The sequence below is a fragment of the Lactuca saligna genome, chromosome 9 (genome assembly GCF_052625555.1).
Source record: "Lactuca saligna cultivar CGN05327 chromosome 9, ASM5262555v1, whole genome shotgun sequence".
NCBI classification, from domain to species: domain Eukaryota; kingdom Viridiplantae; phylum Streptophyta; class Magnoliopsida; order Asterales; family Asteraceae; genus Lactuca; species Lactuca saligna.
This window is the reverse complement of record NC_136425.1, coordinates 185,709,973-185,723,323: the sequence shown is the minus strand read 5'-3', so window position 1 is coordinate 185,723,323 and position 13,351 is coordinate 185,709,973. Positions and strand designations below refer to the sequence as shown.

Here is a 13,351-nt window from a genome sequence, read left to right as displayed (position 1 = left end):
ACGTAAAAACTTTCATGGCAAGGTTCCCACCACGAACCTCGTTCACCTAAGAAAGTGAGTATTTACGGCCCCTTTTTAATATTTTAATTATTTCGAGGTGGGGGGAAGGGGAATACATGTGTCAATATATTTTGTTCATACAAACCATTTACCGTTTTATGTGAAAATACAATAATCCTAGTATATAAAAAATATTATTATTTAACAGTTTACTATATTGTTACAAATAAACTAGTATTAACTTTTCGTATACGTATTATAATTATTTTAACGTGAAATAATCAGTTAACACAATAAATACTACATGATACAAAATGATATGATTTTTATGTGCCATTGTATACTATCACCAGTACGTCATGAAACTCTGTAGTATTTCAAGAATTCAAGCTATTACTATGCATGTTGATTTATATGTTTATGCACACAACATTATATATACACATATGTTCATTAATTTGAAACGTTCATTTTTATAAAAGCGACCACACTCGACGAGTCTGGTCGCAAAGACTCATAGAAACTTACTCACCTACTCGACGAGTCGTGGCACCAACTCGTCGAGTCTCTCCTTTTTCTTGAATAAATAAATACAATTAAATCATACCTGAAATTCTGGATGTTACAAAGAGAACCAGGGTGTCCCAGATAGATTGCACGCCAGTAGGGCGTACCAGACAGGCCGAAGGCCCGGAGAACGTTCCAGATAAGTTGAAGGCCCAGTCAGGCAAAACAGTCATGTTGAATGTTTCATGAGTGTACCGGATAGACTGTGGGTCGGTGGAGCGTTCCAGTCATACTGAAGGCTCTGTATGAATGTTGTTATTGTTATTATTATGATTATGGGTGACATCACAGAATTTGGGTCAAAGACTGTGAACGGTAAAGTTCACAGTAAGTCTCATGGTAAATTGATTGATTCAGTTTTAGTGCATCTAATATAAAATAAATGAGTTATTTCAAGTATTACGTCTAAATGTGTAAATTGATTTTTCTTAAAATCGCTAAAACCGTTTTTATCAGTTGAGGGACTTGCACACCTCAAATGGAAATTCTGAAAGCATTTTTGTACTTAGACTATAACCTAATATTTAATTTCATATTTGAAATATTTTTAGCAAAAAATATTTGTAAAAGTTAGAAAAATCAGACCAATTAAACGCAAGACTTTAAACACGATTTTCCCAGAGTTCTACAACTCTAAAAATTAATCCGTCTGACTTTTTGGAATCCTAATAACCGAGACCGTTATTCTTTATTTTCAAAAAAAAATATTTGGTATCGAGATCGATGACATACAAATTGAGAAATTTGGAAAATAATAATTATAAAAATATGAAAGAATTGGTTTTTAAAGGGTTGGAGACTTATAAATATGTTTGTATACTTCATGAATTCCAAAGAATAATAACAATCCTATATAATAAATCTTGGAGTCGTAATTATCTATGAACATGCATATGTTTATATATACCTCAAAGTTATATAAATTAAAAACGAATATAAATTATATAAAAATGTTATGACTTTTAAGGTTATTAATACGTATGCACATGCTTGAAATGTATAACTATGTATCTAAATATAAATATGATCAACTCCTATACTATACTATACCATTCATACATGAAGTAGTGCAATATACTAATACCTACACAAATACATAACAAATAATTTTTGTCCACAAAGTCAATCGAGGACAAGAGTTTCAGTACACTTAAACCAAAACTACACACACGATAAACACTTTTCCTTATACAAAATCAGAGACAAAGATAATTTTATACACAAAGATAATTTTACACAGAAGCACAAATCACTTATTTTATTTATTTATTTATTCAGTTTTTATTTTTCTAACTGAAAATCCATTCTACTCTACACAACTCCTAATTCACGGGACTAGAATACTCAACTTCAAGGAGGGAATGCAACACCAGATAACGCTGGTTAGAAGGCCTCTTGTACGAATCACTTAATTGAGAGCCAAAATTTGAGACTTTCACACTTCTTCAACCAAAACTCCACTCAACTCAAACAATGTAAAAAGATTAAAAAAAATCAACACCCAAACACCTCCATATTTGCTTTCATTCTGCATCTAGTCAAGAACACAAGAACACATCTCGTGTATTCTAGCAAACTAGAAGAACAGCAGGTCTCCCTTCTTTCTTCCTTCTTCTTTCCCTGTCAGACATACAAACCAAACATCCCAGTTCATCCATCGACACCAATCAAAAAAAAAAAAAAAAAGGAAGAATGAAGGAGCTGCAGAAGCAGCCCCCTGCTCACTATTTCACTACTACTACAATGGTGCAATTACAAAAAGAAAGGGGAAGAAATCGACTAGGGGGCTGCTAGAGCAGACCCCCCATAAGCTCACTTGTGATTATCGAGAGCAAAACGCACCGAAGTGGGTGTTTCCATGGAGCAAACACGAAACGCGACAACCCCCTCGACCTCTTCCCTTTCCCGACGACGCTGCTGACCTACCCCATCCCGTCCTTCCCGTCGGTCACGTCAAAACCCGGAGACTCCTCTCTCGTAGCACCTAGCAGCCGACCGAGAAGAGCGCATCATCGGTGCCTCCTCCTTTCTTCCTCTTCGATCAAAGACCTCTGAAGGTCTCACTTCGTTGCTGCTGCTGCTCGCAACACCAATTGGACCGTCCCTTTCCTTCGGTCTCGTCGACCCTTGGAAATGCCTCCGAGGCAAATTCTTCATTGCCGACGAGCCCTTCGCTTCTCCCACATTTCGTTCGTCTGCGTTGATTCATCCCCGTTCCATTTATTTGTTCGACCCGAAAATGACGAAGACGGGAGGGTAAAGCCCAAATTCTTCTTTTAAATGGATCCATTTGCCAAGATCGGTCACGAGGCTTCAAAAATAAAATGGGTTTTGATTTTGACCAAGTCAAAGGTCAAAGCAAAATCAAACTTGCATTCGTTTTAATTAAATGTAACCCCAGAAGTTACTGAATTATTTAATTTTAACCCTGAGATTTCCAAATGTTACGATTTTAGCCCGTTTATGAATTAAGTCAGCAATAAAGGTCAAGCTCACATTTAGAATATCCAGAATAAACCCTCCACCGGGAAACCTAACAAATTAAGTCCTAAAACCGTAAATCAGTTTCAAATGTACATGATTAGCCCCTGTTATGAGAATAGTTTGCAAGATCAGTCATTTTTGGTAAAAACAATCCCCAAAGTTTATTTATTTTAACAAAGACCAACGTATACTTAATAATTAATACCAAAATTACCCTTTGGATTGTTAGGCAATTTAATTATACCTGGTGGTTCATTTTAAGCGCATGTAACATCACGTAAAAACTTTCATGGCAAGTTTCCCACCACAAACCTCGTTCACCTACGAAAGTGAGTGCTTACGGCCCCTTTTTAATATTTTAATTATTTCGAGGTGGGGGGAAGGGGAATACATGTGTCAATATATTTTGTTTACACAAACCATTTACCGTTTTATGTGAAAATACAATAATCCTAGTATATAAAAAATATTATTATTTAACAGTTTACTATATTGTTACAAATAAACTAGTATTAACTTTTCGTATACGTATTATAATTATTTTAACGTGAAATAATCAGTTAACACAATAAATACTACATGATACCAAATGATATGATTTTTATGTGCCATTGTATACTATAACCAGTACGTCATGAAACTCTGTAGTATTTCAAGAATTCAAGCTATTACTATGCATGTTGATTTATATGTTTATGCACACAACATTATATATACACAAATGTTCATTAATTTGAAACGTTCATTTTTATAAAAGCGACCACACTCGACGAGTCTGGTCGGGAAGACTCACAGAAACTTACTCACCTACTCGACGAGTCGTGGCACCAACTCGTCGAGTCTCTCCTTTTTCTTGAATAAATAAATACAATTAAATCATACCCGAAATTCTGGATGTTACAAAGAGAACCAGGATGTCCCAGATAGACTGCACGCCAGTAGGGCGTACCAGACAGGCCGAAGGCCCGGAGAACGTTCCAGATAAGTTGAAGGCCCAGTCAGGCAAAACAGACATGTTGAATGTTTCTTGACTGTACCGGATAGACTATGGGTCGGTGGAGCGTTCCAGTCAGACTGAAGGCTCTGTATGAATGTTGTTATTGTTATTATTATGATTATGGGTGACATCACAGAATTTGGGTCGAAGACTGTGAACGGTAAAGTTCACAGTAAGTCTCATGGTAAATTGATTGATTCAGTTTTAGTGCATCTAATATAAAATAAATGAGTTATTTCAAGTATTACGTCTAAATGTGTAAATTGATTTTTCTTAAAATCGCTAATACCGTTTTTATCCGTTGAGGGACTTGCACACCTCAAATGGAAATTCTGAAAGCATTTTTGTACTTAGACTATAACCTAATATTTAATTTCATATTTGAAATATTTTTTGCAAAAAATATTTGTAAAAGTCAGAAAAATCAGACCAATTAAACGCAAAACTTTAAACACGGTTTTTCCAGAGTTCTACAACTCTAAAAATTAATCCGTCTGACTTTTTGGAATCCTAATAACCGAGACCGTTATTCTTTATTTTCAAAAAAATATATTTGGTATCGAGATCGATGACATACAAATTGAGAAAGTTGGAAAATAATAATTATAATAATATGAAAGAATTAGTTTTTAAAGGGTTGGAGACTTATAAATATGTTTGTATACTTCATGAATTCCAAAGAATAATAACAATCCTATATAATAAATCTTGGAGTCGTAATTATCTATGAACACGCATATTTTTATATATACCTCAAAGTTATATAAATTAAAAACGAATATAAATTATATAAAAATGTTATGACTTTTAAGGTTATTAATACGTATGCACATGCTTGAAATGTATAACTATGTATCTAAATATAAATATGATCAACTCCTATATTATACTATACCATTCATACATGAAGTAGTGCAATATACTAATACCTACACAAATACATAACAAATAATTTTTGTCCACAAAGTCAATCGAGGACAAGAGTTTCAGTACACTTAAACCAAAACTACACACAAGATAAACACTTTTCCTTATACAAAATCATAGACAAAGATAATTTTATACACAAAGATAATTTTACACAGAAGCACAAATCACTTATTTTATTTATTTATTTATTCAGTTTTTATTTTTCTAACTGCAAATCTATTCTATTCTACACAACTCCTAATTCACGGGACTAGAATACTCAACCTCAAGGAGGGAATGCAACACCAGATAACGCTGGCTAGAAGGCCTCTTGTACGAATCACTTAATTGAGAGCCAAAATTTGAGACTTTCACACTTCTTCAACCAAAACTCCACTCAACTCAAACAATGTAAAAAGATTAAAAAAAATCAACACCCAAACACCTCCATATTTGCTTTCATTCTGCATCTAGTCAAGAACACAAGAACACATCTCGTGTATTCTAGCAAACTAGAAGAACAGCAGGTCTCCCTTCTTTCTTCCTTCTTCTTTCCCTGTCAGACATACAAACCAAACATCCCAGTTCATCCATCGACACCAATCAAAAAAAAAAAAAAAAAAGGAAGAATGAAGGAGCTGCAGAAGCAGCCCCCTGCTCACTATTTCACTACTACTACAATGGTGCAATTACAAAAAGAAAGGGGAAGAAATCGACTAGGGGGCTGCTAGAGCAGACCCCCCATAAGCTCACTTGTGATTATCGAGAGCAAAACGCACCGAAGTGGGTGTTTCCATGGAGCAAACACGAAACGCGACAACCCCCTCGACCTCTTCCCTTTCCCGACGACGCTGCTGACCTACCCCATCCCGTCCTTCCCGTCGGTCACGTCAAAACCCGGAGACTCCTCTCTCGTAGCACCTAGCAGCCGACCGAGAAGAGCGCATCATCGGTGCCTCCTCCTTTCTTCCTCTTCGATCAAAGACCTCTGAAGGTCTCACTTCGTCGCTGCTGCTGCTCGCAACACCAATTGGACCGTCCCTTTCCTTCGGTCTCGTCGACCCTTGGAAACGCCTCCGAGGCAAATTCTTCATTGCCGACGAGCCCTTCGCTTCTCCCACATTTCGTTCGTCTGCCTTGATTCATCCCCGTTCCATTTATTTGTTCGACCCGAATTCTTCTTTTAAATGGATCCATTTGCCAAGATCGGTCACGAGGCTTCAAAAATAAAATGAGTTTTGATTTTGACCAAGTCAAAGGTCAAAGCAAAATCAAACTTGCATTCGTTTTAATTAAATGTAACCCCAGAAGTTGCTGAATTATTTAATTTTAACTCTGAGATTTCCAAATGTTACGATTTTAGCCCGTTTTATGAATTAAGTCAGAAATAAAGGTCAAGCTCACATTTAGAATATCCAGAATAAACCCTCCACCGGGAAACCTAACAAATTAAGTCCTAAAACCCTAAATCAGTTTCAAATGTACATGATTAGCCCCTGTTATGAGAATAGTTTGCAAGATCAGTCATTTTTGGTAAAAACAATCCCCAAAGTTTATTTATTTTAACAAAGACCAACGTATACTTAATAATTAATACCAAAATTACCCTTTGGATTGTTAGGCAATTTAAATATACCTGGTGGTTCATTTTAAGCGCATGTAACATCACGTAACAACTTTCATGGCAAGTTTCCCACCACGAACCTCGTTCACCTACGAAAGTGAGTGCTTACGGCCCCTTTTTAATATTTTAATTATTTCGAGGTAGGGGGAGGGGGAATACATGTGTCAATATATTTTGTTTACACAAAGCATTTACCGTTTTATGTGAAAATACAATAATCCTAGTATATAAAAAATATTATTATTTAACAGTTTATGTAATGCCTGTGTTTCTGGGCTTGCCATTTATACCAATATAATAGTCTAGGTTAACCTTTGTAACCCGTTTTGAAATAATAGAAGTGTATTATTTGAGTATTATGTGTTTTGTGCTTAATTGCTTAATTATGTGGTTTAATTAATTAAGAATAAAAATAAGCACCAAAATTTAAGTGTAAAATAAACTTGATATCTTCAGATAATGTTGTAGTAGTTTATACTAGGTTTCCGAAGATATAATGAGTGCCGAAATCCGAGTTATAACAAAGAAGTTATGACCTGTCGAAGTTTCGCGACTGAACCGGCAATGCTGAATGACGTAAAAAGTGAAATTTACGTTAGAGCGATAGTTAGCCTTAGTGATCTAAACGAGAATCGAAGATCTTGTTGTTAGTATCGAAGCGATAAAAAGTTAGGTGAGAACGGACGTCAAACGAAGAAGATATGAATTTATAACGAAATTTTCTGTCCTGACCTATTAAAAATAAATAATAAAAATAAATTCAAAATTAGCTGACGGAGTCTAAACGAAAGTTGTAGAGCATAGTCTCACCTTTGCGTGGATATAAAGAACGTTGAAAACGGAGTTCGTATGAAGATGATATGAATTTTCGAAGTTTATTAAATAGTTAATAATTAAATTTAAATATTAAACCTCGGTATTATCCGGAGGCGAGTTACCGGACTCATCCGGAGTACGCCCCGCGTACGGCGAAGGATGTCGACACTCGCACTCAAGGACTTCAGATGACGCATGCGCTTACGAACTCGGAGTAGTACGCCCCGCGTACTGTGAGGCCTCAGCCTCCTATAAATAGGATGCAAGGGCAGCCGGCTCTTTTGCCATTTTTCTCCCTTCTCTCTCCCGTTTTGCATCGTTTTGCGTGCCAGAAGTACCCCAAAGCCCCGGTAATATTCCGGAGTCCCGAAGCAAGTCCCGAGATCCCGAGAAGTGCGGTTCCCGAGCCGAAGCTCTGCCCGCGAGAAGTTCGATTTTTGTAGAGATCTTCCGGATCTGCTGAGGATTACTACTTTTGCAAGTCGTAGTGCTGTCCGATCATCTTCTGATCAGGTGAGTGTATACTACCTTTGAGTGTATTAAGTATATTGTTGTTTATATGGGTGAATGTGTTGTTACTTTTTTCTAACGCCTAATTATGAAGTATTTTATACGCGATACGTGTTATGTGTATATTTTGTTGTTATGTGTGTGAATGTATATTCACTTTCTTCTATCTTACCGATCTGATTATTTCTATATGAAATACGTGTTATGTGTGTGTGTCTCATCTGTTATATGGAAAATGTATTGATCGAGCATGATATACAGGTTTTGAAACTATGTATAAAAATGTATGTTTTTATCTACTAATATGTTGGGTAGAACATGGGTAGATAGTTAGTGTGTAATAAACAGATGAGAGGCCTCGATGTTGTTTTGATCCAGTCATCCAACGAAATTTAGATGACGACCACAGACTTTTCTAGACAGTCCCGTGGAACGCTAGCAGGCGCATAACATGTAGGTGTTAATGAACTTGGGTGTTCATTCGCTGTATTCCATCCCCCTCATGGTTTCCTTATTTGACTTATATTGCTGAGGAACCCCCGAAGCATGTGTTGTCACCTCGATGAAATATTCTTAGACTAGGTCCCTTGTGTTAGTTATTTTAGGGACATAAAGTGAGAATAACAGGAATGGGTAATTGGGTTATTGTTGGTTGATAATAATTAATTTAATTATTTATTGTGGGTTGAAAACCCTATGTGCTCACCAGGCTCCCAAGGCTGACCCACTCAGTTTTATTTGTATTACAGGAAGTGGCAAGGGCGTAAGATGGATGAACCATCAAGTTGTTTTGTTTACAAGTCTGTATATGTATATATTTGTTGAATGACGTGTAATGTTATCGTTTATGCTTATTGGTCTGTATCGGAACATGACACCCCGAGTTTTGATTATATAATGAAAATACATTTTTTTTATGAAATGCTTTGGTAAAAATTGTTTTATCATGTTTTGTTTTTGAGAAAAAATTCCGCAACTCTTTCAAATCAAAAGGATTTACTCTGAAATTATATTAAAAGCATAAATGAAAATCGGTCTTTTCTGGCCGAGATTTTGGGGATGTCATAGTTTACTATATTGTTACAAATAAACTAGTATTAACTTTTCGTATACGTATTATAATTATTTTAACGTGAAATAATCAGTTAACACAATAAATACTACATGATACAAAATGATATGATTTTTATGTGCCATTGTATATTATAACCAGTACGTAATGAAACTCTGTAGTATTTCAAAAATTCAGGCTATTATTATGCATGTTTATTTATATGTTTATGCACACAACATTATATATACACATATGTTCATTAATTTGAAACATTCATTTTTATAAAAGCGAGCACACCACACTCGACGAGTCTGGTCGCGAAGACTCACAGAAACTTCCTCACCTACTCGACAAGTCGTGGCACCAACTCGTCGAGTCTTTCCTTTTCGTTGAATAAATAAATACAATTAAATCATACCCGAAAATTTGGATGTTACAAAGAGAACCAGGTGTCCCAGATAGACTGCAGGCCAGTAGGGCGTACCAGACATGCCGAAGGCCCGGAGAACGTTCCAGATAAGTTGAAGGCCCAATGAGGCAAAACAGTCATGTTGAATGTTTCGTGAGTGTACCGGATAGACTGTGGGTCGGTGGAGCGTTCCAGCCATACTGAAGGCTCTGTATGAATGTTGTTATTGTTATTATTATGATTATGGGTGACATCACAGAATTTGGGTCAAAGACTGTGAACGGTAAAGTTCACAGTAAGTCTCATGGTAAATTGACTGATTGAGTTTTAGTGCATCTAATATAAAAAAATGACTTATTTCAAGTATTACGTCTAAATGTGTAAATTGACAACAAATCAAACAGCTCAAACTACAACCCTAAGAAAAACTGAAATTTCGTATTAAACAGTTACCAGCAACGCAAACCTTGTGGTCTCGTAGTAAATGTTTCTCTGTTTCCGAAAATATAGAAAAATGTCCAAAACGGAGTTAGTATCCAAAAGATAGGACCATTTGAAAAATCCAAAACCAATATAATATTGATTTTTCTTAAAATCGCTAAAACCGTTTCTATTCGTTGAGGGACTTGCACAACTCAAATGGAAATTCTGAAAGCATTTTTGGACTTAGACTATAACCTAATATTTAATTTCATATTTGAAATATTTTTAGCAAAAAATATTTGTAAAAGTCAGAAAAATCAAACCAATTAAACGCAAAACTTTAAACATGGTTTTCCCAGAGTTCTACAACTCTAAAAATTAATCCGTCTGAGTTTTTGTAATCATAATAACCGAGACCGTTATTCTTTATTTTCAAAAAAAAATATTTGGTATCGAGATCAATGACATACAAATTGAGATAGTTGGAAAATAATAATAATAAAAATATGAAAGAATTAGTTTTTAAAGGTTTGGAGACTTATAAATATGTTTGTATACTTCATGAATTCCCAAGAATAATAACAATCCTATATAATAAATCCTGGAGTCGTAATTATCTATGAACACACATATTTTTATATATACGTCAAAGTTATATAAATTCAAAACGTATATAAAATATATAAAAATGTAATGACTTTTAAGGTTATTAATATATATGCGCATGCTTGAAATGTATAACTGTGTATCTAAATATAAAAATGGTCAACTCCTATACTATATTATACTATTCATAAGTGCAATATACTAATTCCTACACAAATACATAACAAATAACTTTTGTCCACAAAGTCAATGGAGAACAAGAGTTTCAGTACACTTAAACCAAAACTACACACCAAATAAACACTTTTCCTTATACAAAATCATAGACAAAGATAATTTTATACACAAAGATAATTTTACACACAATCACAAATCACTTATTTTATTTATTTATTTAGTTTTTATTTTTTTAACTGCAAATCTATTCTACTCTACACAACTCCTAATCACGGCCGGTCCATACGTTTTTAATGCCCTGGGCGGAAAAAACATACTAATGCCCCAATATTTGAATTAAATCCATGGACAACATAAATTTTGCAAAACAAAAATACAATCGATGTTTTTTTTTTGACCAAATTGATATTCTTGACTTAAAACATCACTAAAACATTGTCTTCACACATATTTTGAATAACATAGTTAACATTAGCTGTTTCAACAAATTGTTTGTAGAGCTACAAACAACATCAATGACAATCATTCCTTTGTCTTACAAAGTATTTATACCAAGACTCCTATATGTGATCCTCAATATTTTCTATCTTGTGTGTGGCCAAGCGATTTGGTTTGATGTCTTCGACAATTACCATATGAGGAAAATAAAAAATCAGAATCAAATTGAAAAAAATACTTTTACAGCTGCTAACAAACACACACTATCTCTAATTTCAATATAACATCAAAATTAGAACACTCAAAATTGAAAAAGTAACCTTCGAATCCACTGTCACAATTGGGAAAAATTCATCCACTTGAAATCAAAAGTAAGTTATAAGTACACCTAGAAGTACGGCTACTAATTGGGGCTAAAATCGATCCATCATAACACAACTACTACTAATTACTAAACTTACAAAACAACAATAAAGCAACTTATTCACAAAAATCACAAGTCACAAGTGACGTTTATGAGTTTTACATAGGAGAAAAGAGAGATATCACCTTATTCACAAAAAATCGGGATAGTAGAGAGTCTCTGGAAGTATTTTCTTGTGTTCTTGACAGAAAACGAGAGATAAAAGTTTAGAGAACTTACGGTTCTCCGAGTGTTTCTTAACAAAAATCGGGAGACGCTATATTATTGCGCATCTAAAAAAGAGCCTCCTCCTGAGTCCTAACCAATCGACGATTGGGAAATATAAACTCCTCGACGTCTACTTCTTTTACATCTTGACTTTTGCTCTTCCTAGGTGATGCAGGATTGGGAATGGAAGAGTCAAAGCGAGCGACACAGCCGATTGGAGATGTTGAACTCGTATTTGGGCCAAAAATACCTACATGTTTGGGCTAAACTGATGCCCCCTCCACTTTGCTGCCCTGGGCCGGCTCTGCTCCTAATTCACGGGACTTGAATACTCAACCTAAAAGGAATACAACACGGATAACGCTGGTTAGAAGGCCTCTTGTACGAATCACTTAATTGACAGCCGAAATTGGAGACTCTCACACTTCTTCAACCAAAACTCCACTCAACTCAAACAATATACAAAGATTAAAAAAAATCAACACCCAAACACCTCCATATTTGCTTTCATTCTGCATCCAGTCAAGAATACAAGAACACATCTCGTGTATTCCAGCAAACCAGAAGAACAGCAGGTCTCCCTTCTTTCTTCCTTCTTCTTTCCCTGTCAGATATACAAACCAAACACCCCAGTTCATCGACCCAGTCAAAAAAAAAAAAAAAAAGAGGAAGAACGAAGGAGCTGCAGAAGCAGCCCCCTGCTCACTATTTCACTACTACTACAGTGGTGCAATTACAAAAAGAAAGGGGAAGAAATCGACTAGGGGCTGCTAGAGCAGACCCCCCATAAGCTCACCTGTGATTATCGAGAGCAAAACCCACCGAAGTGGGTGTTTCCACGGAGTAAACACGGAACGCGACAACCCCCTCTTATCCCTCGACCTCTTCCCTTTCCCGACGACGCTGCTGACCTACCCCATCCCGTCCTTCCCGTCGGTCACGTCAAAACCCGGAGACTCCGCTCTCGTCGCACCTAGCAGCCGACCGAGAAGAGCGCATCATCGCTGCCTCCTCCTTTCTTCCTCTTTGATCAAAGACCTCCGAAGGTCTCACTTCGTCGCTGCTGCTGCTCGCGACACCCATTGGACCGTCCCTTTCCTTCGGTCTCGTCGAACCTTGGAAACGCCTCCGAGGAAAATTCTTCATTGCCGACGAGCCCTTCGCTTCTCCCACATTTCGTTCGTCTGCCTTGATTCATCCCCGTTCCATTTATTTGTTCGACCCGAAAATGACGAAGACGGGAGGGTAAAGCCCAAATTCTTCTTTTAAATGGATCCATTTGCCAAGATCGGTCACGAGGCTTCAAAAATAAAATGGGTTTTGATTTTGAGGAAGTCAAAGGTCAAAGCAAAATCAAACTTGCATTCATTTTAATTAAATGTAACCCCAGAAGTTGCTGAATTATTTAATTTTAACTCTGAGATTTCCAAATGTTACGATTTTAGCCCGTTTTATGAATTAAGTCAGCAATAAAGGTCAAGCTCACATTTAGAATATTCAGAATAAACCCTCCACCGGGAAACCTAACAAATTAAATCCTAAAACCCAAAATCGGTTTCAAATGTACATGATTAACCCCTGTTATGAGAATAATTTGCAAGTTCAGTCATTTTTGGTAAAAACAATCCCCAAAGTTTATTTATTTTAACAAAGACCAACGTATACTTAATAATTAATACCAAAATTACCCTTTGGTTTGTTAGGCA

General features: G+C 35.9%; 2 long non-coding RNA genes across 3 annotated transcripts; both read right to left on the bottom strand.

The window, feature by feature from the left end:
- Positions 1-5,055: 5,055 nt before the first annotated feature.
- LOC145018226 (uncharacterized) lies at positions 5,056-6,505 on the bottom strand. The gene is made up of 2 exons (XR_013666893.1): positions 5,711-6,505; positions 5,056-5,513 (listed from the first exon to the last, which is right to left on the bottom strand). It is a non-coding gene; the product is annotated as an uncharacterized LOC145018226 (long non-coding RNA).
- Positions 6,506-9,161: 2,656 nt separating this feature from the next.
- Positions 9,162-12,908, bottom strand: LOC145017543 (uncharacterized). 2 transcript variants are annotated; one of them, XR_013666561.1, is made up of 4 exons: positions 12,442-12,908; positions 12,139-12,249; positions 11,564-11,982; positions 9,162-9,579 (listed from the first exon to the last, which is right to left on the bottom strand). It is a non-coding gene; the product is annotated as an uncharacterized LOC145017543 (long non-coding RNA). The 2 variants fall into 2 exon arrangements; XR_013666560.1 differs by having other exon boundaries at positions 11,658-11,982.
- Positions 12,909-13,351: the final 443 nt, after the last annotated feature.